The sequence below is a fragment of the Podarcis cretensis genome (genome assembly GCF_951804945.1).
Source record: "Podarcis cretensis genome assembly, chromosome: 5".
NCBI lineage: Eukaryota > Metazoa > Chordata > Lepidosauria > Squamata > Lacertidae > Podarcis > Podarcis cretensis.
Window position 1 is genome coordinate 23,125,484 of NC_137174.1, and position 15,864 is coordinate 23,141,347.

The window sequence follows — 15,864 nt, forward strand, 5'->3', positions numbered from 1 at the left end:
TCTCCTGCTACCTTGAGTGTTCAAGCTTTTACCTTGAATCACTTCAGGAGATCCGCCTTCCCTGCTTCGCAGCAGGAAGCGCTTTTGGAAGAGCCCCCTTCCCTCCATATTTTACTTTGTCTGCTTGTTTCCTTTACAGCAACGCGCACACCTCTCAGCCGGATCGGAACAGGTGATAGCCGGCTTTCTGCCTGCCTCACTGTTCTGTGCTCAGGCTTCTGGAGGGCAGCCCTTGAGAAGCGGGTTGAGGTGGCACATGATATGGTGTCCACGTGTTATTATTCAACATAAGGGAGAGGCTTCAGGGTCTTGACACGCAACTGTCCCAAAAGCAATAGCAGCAGTAATGATGATAATAATAATAATAATAATAATAATAATAATAATAATATTTATTGTTTGTACCCCGCCCATCTGGCTGAGTTTCCCCAGCCACTCTGGGCAGCTTCCAACAAAGATTAAAAAGATTAAAATCTCACACATTAAAAACTTCCCTGAATAATACTAGCTGGGCTGTTCTTTTTCTGATTGGTTGGCAGCCATAGACCTGGGATAGGCAGAAAATGGTTCGGGATCCATCAGTAAATCTCAGAGTGATTTGTACTAGTTCCACAAGGATTTCAGACTACCTCTTGTTTCACAGTCCCAAGTAAAAACATGAGAAAAAGAATTATCTGCATATGGCTGAACTTGGGCCTGTAAAATCCACATAATCATTGTCTGTGACCAGGTTTTTATGCAGTATTGCTTGTTCATTTTTGTGGGCTAAATTTCCCTCCACACCTGCAGAAATGGTTCTGGTATTCATAGCTATCCTGGTACATGGCCCATGGAAAGCATGGTGTAGCTGGCTCCATCCCTCGAGCCACCATTTTGTGCCTCCTGTACCACCAGCCACTCAGTTGCCACTCATTTCCATCTGATGCTGGTCACCTATGTTCTAGGTAAAGGTAAAGGTACCCCTGCCCGTACGGGCCAGTCTTGACAGACTCTGGGGTTGTGCGCCCATCTCACTTAAGAGGCCAGGGGCCAGCGCTGTCCGGAGACACTTCCGGGTCACGTGGCCAGCGTGACATCGCTGCTCTGGCCAGAGCCAGAGCCGCACACGGAAACGCCGTTTACCTTCCCGCTGGTAAGCGGTCCCTATTTATCTACTTGCACCCGGAGGTGCTTTCGAACTGCTAGGTGGGCAGGCGCTGGGACCGAGCAGCGGGAGCGCACCCCGCCGCAGGGATTCGAACCGCCGACCTTTCGATCAGCAAGTCCTAGGCGCTGAGGCTTTAACCCACAGCGCCACCTGCGTCCCCCAAGGTTCTAGCAAGGAACAAAATAGATCCCACAAGCCTGGTGCCTGACCATCTCTGCCATACATTCATCTTATATACTGAGAGGCAACACGCATCCTAGTGGCTTGCCCCCCCCCCCCCATGTTTATAATCTGGGACTAAGAAATAAAACTCCTTGATATTTTCCAAGGGGCAACAATTGCAAAAAGGAAGGCATCCTGGCTTTTGACTCAAAGGCATTTATTTACAGGCATGGATGTGTGTCTTGGACCATGGCCCTTGCCTTCTGGCCTCAGATTCAGGGCATTGTTCCTGGAATAGAGAGGAAGATGGATGACTATTTTTGTCTGCCACGGCACCTTCTATTTTTGAAAATAAATGAATGGTCCTGCCATCAGCAACCCCACCTCCATGCATTTCCCGAAGGCACTTAGAGATGTTTAATAATCCAGACACTGCAGACTCCCGAATTGTGTGCATGCTTTAAATTCATAGTTGTAACATTCTTCACCTGCCCCTAGTCATCAAGACAAAATGCATATTCTTACATAAAGATTGCTTGCGCCTCTGTTATTATAAATGCCGTGTAAGAGCACGGAAATGCACTGAGAATGTTCTCGCCGTTTTACATTGTACACCCTCAGGCTATGAGGTGAGGGGTTGCAAGCAATTTAAGAACTGATAAAGAGTTCCTGTAATCTGAATCTTGCAGAATTTTGATGAACAGCCAAAGAACTTTGGTTAGGCATTTCCATTCCCCCTCACCCTCCTTTAATTATAACTTTGATTTATAGAGAAAGAATCACTGTAACATTCCCATAGTACTTTGGGAGCACATTATCAAAATGCCTGTTGTTATGACAAATGAGGTGGGCGTGAAGATCGAGGGCCTGCAGGTTCTAGGAATACAGGTGAGGAAATACTTCTCTGAGGTGCGTGCTTTTGAAGGTACAATATGATGGAGCCAGTGCGGGGGGTATCCATTTGGCATTCTTATTCTTTTTTTAATTTATATACAGTGGTACCTCGGGTTACATACGCTTCAGGTTACAGACTCTGCTAACCCAGAAATAGTGCTTCAGGTTAAGAACTTTGCTTCAGGATGAGAACAGAAATCGTGCTCTGGTGGCGAGGCAGCAGCAGGAGGCCCCATTAGCTAAAGTGGTGCTTCAGGTTAAGAACAGTTTCAGGTTAAGTACGGATCTCCGGAATGAATTAAGTACTTAACCCGAGGTACCACTGTACTGCCCTATACCTGGAAGTCTCAGGCCAGTTCACAGAAAAGATCAACATAAAAACCACAACATATATAATCAAAATAAAAACAACAACCAAATAACCCCCCCCCCAAAAAAAAGAGCCACATTTTAAAAGGGCATAGGATGTCAATCAGATCAACCAAAGGCCTGGTTAAAAAGGAACATTTTTGCCTGGCACCTAAAGGTGTATAATGAAGGCGCCAGGTGAACTTTCCTGGGGAGAGCATTCCACAGATGGGGAGCCACACCCTCCAGACCTATTGAGGAGGAGGCACACGAAGAAGGGCCTCAGAAGATGATCTCAGGGTCCGGATAGATTCATATGGAAAGAGGCAGTCCTTGAGGTATTGCGGTCCTGAGCACTGGTAGGGCAGAAGCAGGGAGGGCAACAGTAGTTGACAACACAACAAATCAGAGGTTAATCCTTGTTTTTGCCTCCATCCTCCTCCCTGCTGACTTTTATACTAAGGAGCAGGGAGCTGACAGCCAGTGCCAGCCTGGTTGTAAGTAAAAAAGCAGGACGTTGGCGGATGTCTGAGGGCAACCTCCACAGATGGAACTTTGGGAATTGGCTTTTATCAGTGTTGTGGTGGAATCCTGTTGGCCATGTATGCATTTAAAACGGATCAGTGTTCTACTTTGTTAAATCCAGTTCTGTCAAGTAACCCAGTCCCCACTTCTTCTTGCAGCACTTGCTATTGGCTGCTGCTTGTGCTCCTCCCTTCCGCCATTTCCCTCATGAGCCAGAGACAAGGGGCATTATTGAAGGGAAGGAGACTCTTGCAGGAGCATGGGTCTTGGACAGGTGCCTGGCCACACCAATGTTGGCCCTGGTCAAAAAATGGAACAAGTCAACGCTACTTGACGGAATAATAATAATAATAATAATAATAATAATAATAATTTATTATTTATAATTGATGGAATCATAATCATAATCATAATAATTTATTTATATCCCACCCATCTGGCTGGGTTTCCCCAGCTACTCTGGGCGGCTTCCAACACAATAGTAAAATACAGTAATGTATCAAACATTAAAAGCTTCCTTTCTAAACAAGGATTTTAATTGGGGAGGTGCTTTCCAACCTTTTTTGTTTTGCCTTTGCAAGCAAATCTCTGAGGTAGGTTACTCCTCCCAATTTACAAATGGGGAAATGGGTCAGGCTATGATCGGACTTGGACACTGGAGTCAAGTAGCAGCTACGGAGTTCTGTCACAACAGTCAGTTCTCTCACCCAGAGGAGGAGGCGATTGCTATGACAGATCCCCTCCCCAACCTCTGGCTACTTGTCCTTGTTGAGGGGGGACCTTTTGGTAGTGAATAGTTGCCATTCTGTTCATATTATATTCTGTTCAGGTTCACTTAGGCATTCAATATCTCTCTCACCCGCCATTGTGAGGTCTGTGTTTTCCTGAGGTCAACAGGTTATGTTATCATCCTGTATCCCCATAGTGACAAAACCAGAAGATTCTGCTGATGTATCTTATCTTGGCCTCTTCATCTCAGATTTGACACATTGCTGCAGATTATCCTTCTGAGCCTAACACCTCCTTTCCAAAGTCACTATTCCTGTTATTTGCCCATCTTTGGTATCCTAATGGCATCAGGGATTCTGCTGTTCCTTTAACATAAGAACTGCCGTGACAGTTCAAACCAAGTTCCAAACCCAACAGTGACCAGACAGGTTCTTCTGGAAGCTCACAAGCCAGGCATGAAGGTGAAGGGCATCACTTGCTGTTTGTCCTTATCAGCAAAGGATATTACAAGTATACTAGGGTTGAAAATGGAAGTTCAGGACTTCCGGGTTAGCGCCTCCGGCAATGGCGGAGCTCCTCCGATCGGGAGGAACTTGCTCCGTGGAAAGCAGGGTCTGAACCACCACGGCGAAGGCGGAGACCCTTGGAAATCACAGGCAGAAGAGCCTGTGAACTTGGGATTTGGCTGGCACCTTTTGCGCCCCCCTACTCGCGGGGAGACCCGGTATCGGGAATCTGGAGCGACGTGGGGTGAGCAGCGCGGTGCTTTGAATCGACCGCTTCTTTCACGGAGTGAAGCCACATTGCTGCTGCCGGAGAGTGCTGACTTTTTCCTGTGGACAATTGGATTTTAAACAACAACCCGTGAGTAGAATGGAAAATTGGATTTCTAAATACTTTAATTTGGCATCGAACGGGGAAGGCTCAAAACAGGAAGTCCGCCTCCCCTTTTTGTAAATAGACTGAAGCAAAGTATTCGTAAGCTAAGGTTTTGGAAAGCTTCATGTAGAGGATCAAACTTCCATTGATTGACTATAAACCCCCCCTTGGAAGCAGGGGAAGAGGGGGAAAAATTTGACCAAGCGTGCCTGCAGGAGAGAGTGGAAAATTAAACTACCACGTCTCTGAACGTGGGAATGGGCTGCAAAAAGGAAAAAAAAGGAAAAAGTCCATTGACAGTGAACAGTACATATTTGACAGCTAGCTACAAGAGAAAGATACTGATTCCATTGTCCACTTCTGTGTTTTAAAAGAAGAAAAAGTAACTGAAAATTGATACTATTTTTCACCTTTGGAACTATGTTGGAGAGTTTTTGAAACTGTTACAAGAGTGGAGTGGAGTCATCCAGCTGTAAGATAAGGACTGTGAGAAACCAGAATTTGACCTTGAACATCCCAAGAATGTCGGTTAGGGAAGATTTAGTGTCTGCATTATATAAGACAAATTATTTGCTGGAAAAGCTTCATAAACAGATAGATGCTATGGCTACTAATGTTGTCATCTTGGGATCAAAAGTGGGTATCAACACAGAAGTTGTCAAGGATCCGGCACAGGAATTTATCATGACTGAACAAATCGTTGAGAAGGAGAAGGAGAAAGTTGCTGTGGTCGAGCTTAGAGTAATACAGGGGGGGAGCCTTGACCTTGCAGGTGCAAACTGAGGATTACAAATTGAGGCCTTTTATGACTGAAATTAGAAAAAGCCAGATTTTGAAGATTGGAGCCTGGCCTGCTCTGGAAAAGGAAAGTTGGAGAGATTCCCTAATGCAGGGATCAATTGACTTTTGGGATATGGAGCTGGGTCAGGAGGAGATTGGAGCTTTTGGGACATTTGGATTTGGAGGATTTTTGAAACAAGATTTGGAACGCTTTATGGATCCTAGCTTTAACTATGGAAATCTGGCTGCCCTGTTAAGAAGGAATAAAGGGATTGTTGGGATGGAGCTCCCCCGAGATCTGCTTTTTAGCACTAAAGATTATGAAGAAGACCGACAGAAGGGACATGAAGGAGAGTTAAGAGCCTCGGATATAAGATCTCCAGGTTGATGGACTTTTTGGAGTTGACAGAAGGGACGGCAGAGGCCGAGACCAGGGAGAGGAGACGGTGGAAGAAGATTGGGAATTTAAAGTTTATATTTGGAAATTTTGTAAAATTTAATGAGGGAGAGAAAAATTGTGGAATGAATTTTTTATGACCCTAGTGGAAATGTTTTAAGAGTTTAAGTTCAAATAGATATATTAATTTTAAGGAGAAAAAGAGGGAAAGGATTTGCTGAAATATTTAACTGAATTAGAATACAAAAAAGGGAGGTGGGAGGAGGTCAAGGAAACAAGCAAATGAAAGATATACTATGTGAAGGTTTGATGTGTTTTTTGCTTTTGCTTCTCTTTTTTTTCTTATTTGTATGGTATTCTTTTTTTCCTTTTTTTCTTTTTTTAATGTGATACATTGTTTTGTTTTTTGTTTAATTTGGTGTTTTTCTGTTTTATTTGTAACCTTCAAAACTTTAATAAATATTATTTTTTTTATAAAAAAGAAAATGGAAGTTCAGTTTAACCATGAAGAACTAGGTGCTCTTAATAGACTATGAATTAGTCAGTTAAGATAGTGACTATCTTAAACTCTCGAGGTACTAAATTCCTTAATTACAGTACAGTGGTACCTCGGGTTACAGACGCTTCAGGTTACAGACTCCACTAACCCAGAAATAGTACCTTGGGTTAAGAACTTTGCTTCAGGATGAGAACAGAAATCGTGCGGCGGTGGCGCAGCGGCAATGGGAGGCCCCATTAGCTAAAATGGTACGTCAGGTTAAGAACAGTTTCAGGTTAAGAATGGACCTCCAGAACGAATTAAGTTCTTAACCCGAGGTACCACTGTATGCACTATGTGGAACAGCACTTCTCTTTGTCTTGAACCCACTAGCAATCCTCTTCTCCATTGGGTGACTCCAAATGCTAGTGTTGCAAAAGAGAGACTATTTTTTTAGTTGATCAAAAGGTTTAGAAATTTGCAAGCAGCATGCAAGGGATGAATAAAGCAAAAATTGTCCATTCTTATTGCTAATCAGTGGAAGTCTGCTACAAGACCGTTTTAGGATATACATCCTGCTTCATTGGGGGGACGTGGCTGGCACTGTGGTGTAAATAACTGAGCCTAGGGTTTGCTGATCAGAAGGATGGTGGTTTGAATCCCTGCGATGGGGTGAGGTCCCGTTGTTCAATCCCTGCTCCTGCCAACCTAGCAGTTTGAAAGCACATCAAAGTGCAAGTAGATAAATAGGTACCACTCCGGTGGGAAGGTAAACAGCGTTTCCGTGCGCTGCTTTGGTTCACCAGAAGCAGCTTAGTCATGTTGGCCACATGACCCGGAAGCTGTCTGTGGACAAACACTGGCTCCCTCGGCCAGTAAAGCGAGATGAATGCGCAACCTCAGAGTCATCCGCAACTGGATCTAATGGTCAGGGTACCTTTGCCTTTTTATCCTGCTTCATTTCCTCCTTCCAGGCAAAATCATGTGCTTGGCAGCTGCTTAGGATCTTCCTCTAGGAGGGAGATACTATCTTGTCTGAAAGAAGTCACATAAACACTTTCAATCTTTTATATTTATTTTATTAAGTCCCTGGGTAGGGTCTTTCTGAGATAGAGCTGGAGCACATTGCCAGGTCAGAAATGGAACTTTGTCATAGTATGGCAGGTAAGGGGTAGACCCAGAAGGGGTGGCAGGTGAAGAGTAGCTTTTGTTAGATAATCGAGAAATCCTGAAAAATATTTCCGCAGCACTGTAGTGCAAATTTCTCCTAATAGCTACATCTTTTGTGTGCAGTTTTGCCTAATCTATGTCTTTGTCCAATTTCACCTTATGTAATGCATTTTTCAATGCTATTTTTATTTACCTTAGTATATGAATTTTTATACACATTATTTGGCAGGGGGACTGCTCTGAAAAAATCAGAGAAGTGCAAATGTCAAAGGAAGGCTGTGTTTCAGTTTGTGTATTGCCTAGGAAAGTGAAAATTGGGGGCCCCACCAAGTGGCGCGTTGGAAGGCCGACAATAACATCTCTCTGACCCATATGAGGTAATTAAGGGGCTGCTATGGGAAGTAGGCAGCCTTCCCTTCTCCCCAGGATGTGGTGGGACCCTGTCTTGCCAGCGGTGTTCACAATGCACCCCCTGATCCGAGAGATGGGGGTGCCGAACACTTGGCACGAGCCCTCGGTGAAGTCAGCTCTTCCTGACGCCGATTCCAATTAGTGCGTGCTGGTTGCTTCAGCTCGGAATTATAATTGGAAACATACGATTGGAATGGAAGCTGAAGCACATACATCAAGTAAAGCTCGAGATAAGGCTGCTGATTAATGGATCTCTGTGACCGGGAGTGACGGACGGATAAGTAAATCTTCTGATGAATCACCACTAGGAGACTGTATGTTTGGAACGAAGGGGGGTGGAGGAAAAAACCTCTTTTTTCTTTACACGGTGTGATATTAACAACCCTTCACCCCAGAAAGAAATAAGATCATTGCTGTCAGGGGCTCAGGAGCAGAAGCACAGGGAAGAGGGGAGATGGAGAGCGAAGGGGAAGAATCTGAGGGCAGCGTAGGGGAAGATGACAGTGGCCCGAGAGATTCCATGAGCCTCTCCAGCGAATCGGAAGATTCACAGAAGGGGGCTCCGATGGCCAGGGCAAGGGGGGTCCCGGGAGGGACGCACCAGAAGCTAGGGGCCAGCAGCGACTCCCAAAGCAGCAGCTGGAGATCGGGACCAGTTTCCCCACCAGAGTGTAGCGGGGGGGGGGGGAAGAGTCCCATGTGTCAGGGCAGGCTTCCCCTCCAGTGGGGAGAGAAGATGAGCAAGGGCTGACCACGCCCCTATCGCTGAGTGAGGGAACGGAGGGGAAGTCAGATCCAGCTAGCCCCCCTGAAGGGGGAAGCAGTGACAGGAGCAGTGTAACGGTCAGGAGGAAGGTGGCCGGGTGGGCGCGCGCGCCAAATTCAAATGTACAGGCGCGCGGGACAGCAGGGAGCTCGGATTGGGAGCCAGGTCCTAAAGCACGCCGGAGGCAGGGGGAAGAATCCGGGGACTCTTCAGCATCAGAAGAGTCCAGAAAGGGCAACACCCCGGCGGGCAGACGGACCCAGAGGAGGAAAGAACAACGGAAGAGGTGGAGTAAGGCTAGAGTCTTAAACTGGTGTCTAGGGGGAGGAGACTCAGACGGAGCTTCGGCGGTCTAGGGTTTAAGACGTAGAGCTGCGCGCTACGGCTTTGGAATGGAAACTGAACTTCAATAAAGACTTTTGTATATAACCAGGACCTGGCGTTGGTCCTCTGTGAGCTGGGACCTTGGGCAGCTCTGACAATTGCGTTTTTATCAATCATAAGCAGGATTTTAAGAACTGTGTGGGGATGGATTACAACAGGAGAGAAGACTGGTGAACGGTGAGAAAGAGAAAATTTTTTATGACGCAATTTAAAAATGGCGTCTCGCCAAGACAGGCTTGCCAGAGGAAGAAGGACAGGGGGGAGGAGAATCAGGATCGTTCAAAAGAGAAGGAGTGCTGGAATGCAAGTTTGACCTGACGGAGCCCCCTGATCTGTTTGATATATTGTTTGATATATCTGGCTAGCCTGTGGAAAAATAAAGGACAGACCAAAGGTTAACTTTGTTTATGGAAGCGTTGAACAGAGGCTGTCCCGGAGAGAGATAGTTTTTGAAGAGTACAAAACCCACACAGAGATGCCAGTTTTCAGTCTGCTTGTGAGAACCATCAGAGATTGCAAAGAAAGGAATATATGATAACAACAAGATAAGAAAGAAAGTAATAAAGGACTATCCGGATCGAACTGGATAGAATTGTCTAATTAAAGCTGTAAAATATGTGATGCCTGGAGTTATCCGGAATTTTGGACTCGTGACGAGCTTGATGTATGGGTACCCTCAACAAAAAATTTAAAATTTGGCTGTATAATTTGGAACTAATGTGATTTGATTAATGTGATGTGATTGGCCTGTTAATAAAAATTATTTATATAAAAAAAGGAAAGTGAAAATTGGGTAGGTTTGCTTATAAAGGTAACTTGAATTGAATTTATCCCCATCCCTAGTTGTTGGTTGGCAAAATGATTGCTCCTTAATTTGTCTGCAAAAACACTAGCATGCTTGATAAAGGTCTTCATAATGGATGGCCCTTCTAGACTTCTCAGGAACTATGTCCCTGAGTGCAGACTAGTAGAAAATGTTCATACATCTTCCGAACAAATGGGGCAGTGATTCTCAAAGGTTACATTTGCTGTCCTTGCCTTTTTGTGCATGTTTGTGTATTTCACCACTAAACTAATAATTGATTTCACATGATCTCCTTAAGAGTACTAAAGTACTCAACAAACACTTGAGAAAACTATATTTGCAGCTTCACTATAAAATATAATGCTGAAACTTTCCTGCTACCCCTGAGGCAATGATCACATACATTATTTCATTCTGCAGCTTGAAAGGTTCACTATATCATTTTCAAAAAAGCAGCACGTGACCGGGGATCATATAGAAATCAGGATGATCTCACAACGTTGCATCTGATGGGATGCTGTTGCCAGATGCCAGTAAATAAATCATCCGATTTGGCTACTGGATGACAGCACTGAGATCAAATGTAGGAATAGGAAGTGAGGGCAAGTGAGGGCATTTTAAAAAGAAATCAGTGAAAATTTTCAGAAGGAGTGTCCAAAAACTGCTGAATGAGGGAAGGCGTTTTTGGTACTGATAAAAACGTTCTTTTTATTTTTAAGGTGAATACTTCAGGCTTAGCTTTGATTACATTATGCAGCTGGATTCCATAAGTGAAACTTAGCTGAGTGACACTGCTACATGCCTTGTTCTAAAAAAACATATATTATCTCAGCAGCCTTGAATAATGTCCAATAAGGTATCTAGAGATATATATCTCTTCTTTTGCTGGTAAACACCGTATCAATAATTCTGTTTTATTCCCTTGAGAGATGGGTAGTTTGGGGAAGGACTATATTTTGTGGATGTGCCTGTAGATGTGTTGGCTGACTTTATGACTAATGGCTACTGTCCATACAGAATTATAAGCTCTGCAATATTTAAGTGCATTTACCCTCTCAAAAATCCACACATATGCAGACCCACACACATAGACAGAGAGTAGCAAACAGCCTCAGGTGCCAAACCAGAACAGACACCATTTTAATAAGCTGAAAAAGAAGATCCATATCTCACCCCCAAGGTCTTATTTTGGCTTGCTTTTTTTCTCTAACAAGGTTTAGCACTCCAGCTATCACACCTGCATATTAACTATGGCTACATAGACAGCCCGCTCTGCCCCTCTTCCTAGTCTGGGATGAAGTCCAATATTGCTTGTCTGGGTGAATTTACATGCCACATCTTAATAATAAAGTTGAGGTACCTGCCAGAACTCAAAATGCCGTAAGCCTAGAGACAGGAACCCAAATGCTGTTGCAAAATTGGTATGATCCCAGCACCAAGTGCAATTTTAAACTTCTTTTAAAAAGAAATCACTTCACCGAGTTTATGAAACCCTATATATATATTTATACACACACACACACACACACACACGTTCTTATGTCACATATGTATACATCATCATATTACATTACAGGGCATATTATAATATAATTTCCAACATGTAGACAAAGTTTCTATACCAAATTTATGTACCTAAAGAAATAAAAAAGAAATAAAAACCAAAGACATAAAGCCATTTCAAAATAATATTTGTACCAACACTATGGACTTTCTGTCAATCTCGTATATTCTTTTTTTACAAATGAATGTACTCTTATTATTGTATATATTTTTTTACATTTTATCTAATACATTCCTATATCAATATGTACCCTTAATCTTGTTTCTCAACTCAATTTCTCTCCAACGTCAATCGAATGCTAGCATAGATAGCGAACCTTTACTATATTTTTGAACATATGAAACCCTTTTAAAAAACTGCAGATACCAACCTGAGAGGAGAAGCTATCTTCTGGGTTTATCAAACCAGTTGGCCCATTGTCACGCTAACTGAGCAAAGGTGGAGAGGAAACATCTTCCAGTTTCAGGATGCTTGCATTTTCATCATGCCCCATGTTGACAAAGAAAAAGGAAGCCACTAGTTCTGGCTGCATAGCCTTTACCACGGCATTGGTATGGTCCTGTTCTAGGAATATATTTCACCTATGCTGCACTGTGATGCAAGAGTGTGACAAAGAGATGACAATCAATACCTGTCTATTATAGAGAGAGATAACAGAATAACCAGGCAGCTTGGTTTTGCTGTCTGTCCTAGTCTTAATACCCCCAAACAGATTCTCTCTCTCCATTTAGTTACAGAAGCCCCCATCAGTCCTCTGACTTCTGGTTCCAAGACAGCTTTATCCTATTTTCTGTCACCCTGACTGAATCTTTTCCTTGCATCTATTACCACATGTAACCTTCTGACCGAGTAATGTGATTTTGATTGAAGACACCAAGGAATCAGCGAGAATTCAATTGGTAAGCCTCCCGTTTCAGAGGACAGGCTTTGTGTGAGTTCATGTCATTTGTCCTGCTCTTTTATTTCTTGCTTTGTTTCCAGTATGTGATGGTATTAGAAGCTGCATCAAAACCGTACCATCATTAGTGAGATATGGCACCTATGACCAATATTATTTATACCTTCACAGTGGAAGCGCGTGATGCTTTGCAGAATTTCATGAGCAAGAAAAGGCAAGCCCTTTTCCTAAGGAGCAAGGAAAGAGACAAGAGACAGGAAGAAGAAAAGGATAGAGAGAGGTAAGGAATTCTGGGAATAACTGAAGTTGCTGTTGTACTCATGTTCTGCTTGTGGACTTCCCATGGGCTTCTGGTGTGAGAAGAGGGGCACTTCCACACTGTTGCTATTTTCAAGTGGGATTCAATCATGTCCTGGAAATTCAGGTTGCACAATTATAGCACACTGGGAAGTTTTGTACACTTTACACTCAAAGGTCAGGTGTTTTGTGACAAGGAATGTGATGGGGAAATGCACTGGAAAGTCGGATAGCACTCAGAATCATATAACTGTAGAAATGGAAGGAACCCCAAGGGTCATCTAGTCCAATTGATACGATACGATAATCTTTATTGTTATTGTCCCATACAGAACAACGAAATTGAAAAAATCTACATCAAACATTCAAAAAACAACAAGCCTGCTATCCCAGCTTTCCCAGCCTGGTTAACCCCCTAAAAATTCTGATACCCCATAATTAAATACAATATACTCCCATAGAGACTACCTTACACTGCATTTAAAACCAAAATCGCATTTGGATAGGAACTCTTTCTCAGGCAGCTATTCCTGGTCTTTATAATCCTGTACATTCTTCCAGAAGGCAGAAACTGAAAGAGATCATTTCCGGGGTGCACACTATCCTGTACTATCTCTGTAGCTTTCTTATGATACCTGGAAGCATAGATTTGATCCAAGGTGGGAAGAGTGCACCCAATTATTCCTACAATTTAGGAATCTCAGCTAAAGAATCCATGACAGATGGTCATCCAGCCTCTGTTTAAAAACCTCCAAGGAGTGAGAGTCCACAGCTTCTCATAGGAGTCTGCTCCATTGTCAAACAGCTCTTACTGACAGAAAGTTCTTCCTGATGTTTAGTCAGAATCTCCTTTCTTGTAACTTGAAGCCATAGGTTCGAGTCTCACTCTCCAGAACAGGAGAAAACAAGCTTGCTCCATCTTCCTTATGACAGCCCTTAAGATATTTGAAGATGGCTCCCGTATCTCCTCTCAGTCTCCTCTATTCCAGAATAAACAAACCCAGTTCCTTCAACCATTCCTCATAAGGCTTGGTTTAGTGAATCACCTAAAATCACGAAAAATCAGGATGAATGTTCATTAAATAGCCAACTCAGGATGAATGCTTAAGAAATAGGTTGTCTGGAAGTGCCTTGGGGCGATGGACAAGATGGTCTCTTTTTATGTTCTGGGGTACATATAGGAAGAAATTAACGTGAATAAAGGATGCTCGTTTTTGTTTTGCTTGCAGATGAAATTTACATGGCTAAAATAAAAGACTGACAATAACTTTTCACACCCCTATATCTGCAGATGAGTATTTCCCCTAGTGTTCATTATTCTTCACAAGACCATAAAGGCAATACAGTTTCCAGAAATGTGGCATCTCTGGGCACTGTGTGTAATATAAACCAAAATTAGCACCCTCTCTATGATCAGAAATAACAGCATGGTGATTTAGCATGTAAACTATAATGGCTCAAAGGAGATGAACAATGCTAGAAGTTAAGTCAAGGTCATTCGGCCACCAGCACAAAACACAGATGTGCAATTAAGCTAAACACCAAGGAAACAGCTTCTCCCCTTATCTTCCTTAATATCTCCTGCCAGTAGAGCAAACATAAGTGCCAGCAGTAATAATGAGAGATATCTATAATAAAAACAGCTGAGGGATTGTTCCTTTGCTCAGGTCTTTAGGGGGGTGGGGATGCTATGAGCCAAATAAGGGAGAGAAAATACACCAAATAAATAGTGGATGTATCTTAACTCATGTACAGATCATTAATTAGAAAAGACAATTGTCCGTGTAGCTCAGACACAGATACAGAAATAAATGCATAAGGAGCTGAAATCCAGAAAAGCTGTATGAAGCAGATAACCTGACAGGGAATTCAGTCCTGTTTAAAGCATTGAGTGCTGGGAGATATCAGTGTTGTCCAGTCTTCAAATAGTCTTATCTGCCCCTCTGTATGGCCTTAGTAATTCACAAAACCTGAGACTTCAAGCAAAAGCCCATTAGCTCTGTGTATGAGCATGTGTAATTAATTTAAAAACTAGGCTGTTTTTTTCTTTTTAAGGGAGTGTTAAGTGGCTGCTATTTTCCATTATTACTATTTTATACTATGGCTAGGAAGGGGAGGAAAAGAACAGAACACCTTGAACGTATCCATTAGTGAGTATCCCGTCATACGGACTTGTCAAAGTGAAATAGTTCCCAGTTAATTAGCCATTATAGCGCCTGGAGCAACTATTGCTTCTTCTTTTTTTCCCCTCAAAATAATAAAAATACATGAATAATTTTGAATCATACCTGTGTAACAGGGTGGGCAGAATGAAAGAGAAGCATATTCATTTTCATGCTCAGCAGAATAATAATTTGGGAATGGTTTATTAGGCTATTTTCATTTCATTTTATTTTTCCATATCGGGGGATTTCAGGGCTAGAACCAATGACCCCTAGCACTCTGCTTTGCTGCCCCATCGTGCTGAGCCACTCAGAACCAGTGCAAAAGGCTCTGTTCCCAGAGCTATGATGCCCTTGGAGGGTCCAGCATAATTCTACATACCCAGGCATTATTTCCCCATGACCTAATAGGACTATGAAAGGCTCCAGGTCAGGCTTCAGCTGTACTCAGCACTGATCATAGTTCCAGTGCATGAGATTTCTTCCTATGCTTATTGAATTCCCCACAGATTCCATTTCAAGCCTGCGGCATTCCACCCTGCCAGCTTTCCTGGCTGCTTGATGAATCAGGATCTGCTAGGATCTGCATGTGGCTGCCCCATGTGGTAAATATCTAAACTTCAGCTTAAAGCCTTCTCAATGAAGAACCTTCTGGATGGACTCCACTCATCTACCCTGACCACTTTTTGTCTTTTGACAGAATTGGGTGGAATTTGCAGGCATAATAGCCCTTTCAGAGTGGATGGAGTATGCCAAATTTCAGGCAAATAAAGGCACAGATTTTTGTACTAGCCAACTTTAAAAGTTGGGTGTTGGTGTTGTTGTTGTTTTAAAAAGGAGATAATTTAAAAAAAAAACTTTTTTTAGTTTAAAAAAGAAATTGGATAAAATTTTCAGGAATAAGAAATGAATCCTGCCTTTTTGAGGCAGATAAATGCAGTGTATTTGTGGTTGGTCTCTTTAAGTTTGATTTGCAGGATCAGATATCAAAAGGACTCACCTCCTCAACCACAACCTGCAGCCATAGGAAAAATCTTGGCTGTAGGTCATGCTTGAAAGAGAGAGAGA

At 43.0% G+C, this 15,864-nt stretch overlaps 2 long non-coding RNA genes across 5 annotated transcripts; one reads left to right on the plus strand and one right to left on the minus strand.

The window, feature by feature from the left end:
* Window positions 1-1,509: 1,509 nt before the first annotated feature.
* LOC307215977 lies at window positions 1,510-12,596 on the minus strand. The gene is made up of 3 exons (XR_013838833.1): window positions 12,507-12,596; window positions 3,936-4,361; window positions 1,510-1,598 (listed from the first exon to the last, which is right to left on the minus strand). It is a non-coding gene; the product is annotated as an uncharacterized lncRNA (long non-coding RNA).
* LOC307215944 lies at window positions 4,125-15,584 on the plus strand. Of its 4 annotated transcripts, none has more exons than XR_013838762.1 (5): window positions 4,125-4,266; window positions 12,171-12,338; window positions 12,509-12,617; window positions 14,690-14,784; window positions 15,306-15,584. It is a non-coding gene; the product is annotated as an uncharacterized lncRNA (long non-coding RNA). The 4 variants fall into 4 exon arrangements; XR_013838763.1 differs by lacking the exon at window positions 4,125-4,266 and adding an exon at window positions 6,343-6,414; XR_013838764.1 differs by lacking the exon at window positions 4,125-4,266 and adding an exon at window positions 6,343-6,377.
* The last annotated feature ends 280 nt before the right edge of the window (window positions 15,585-15,864 follow it).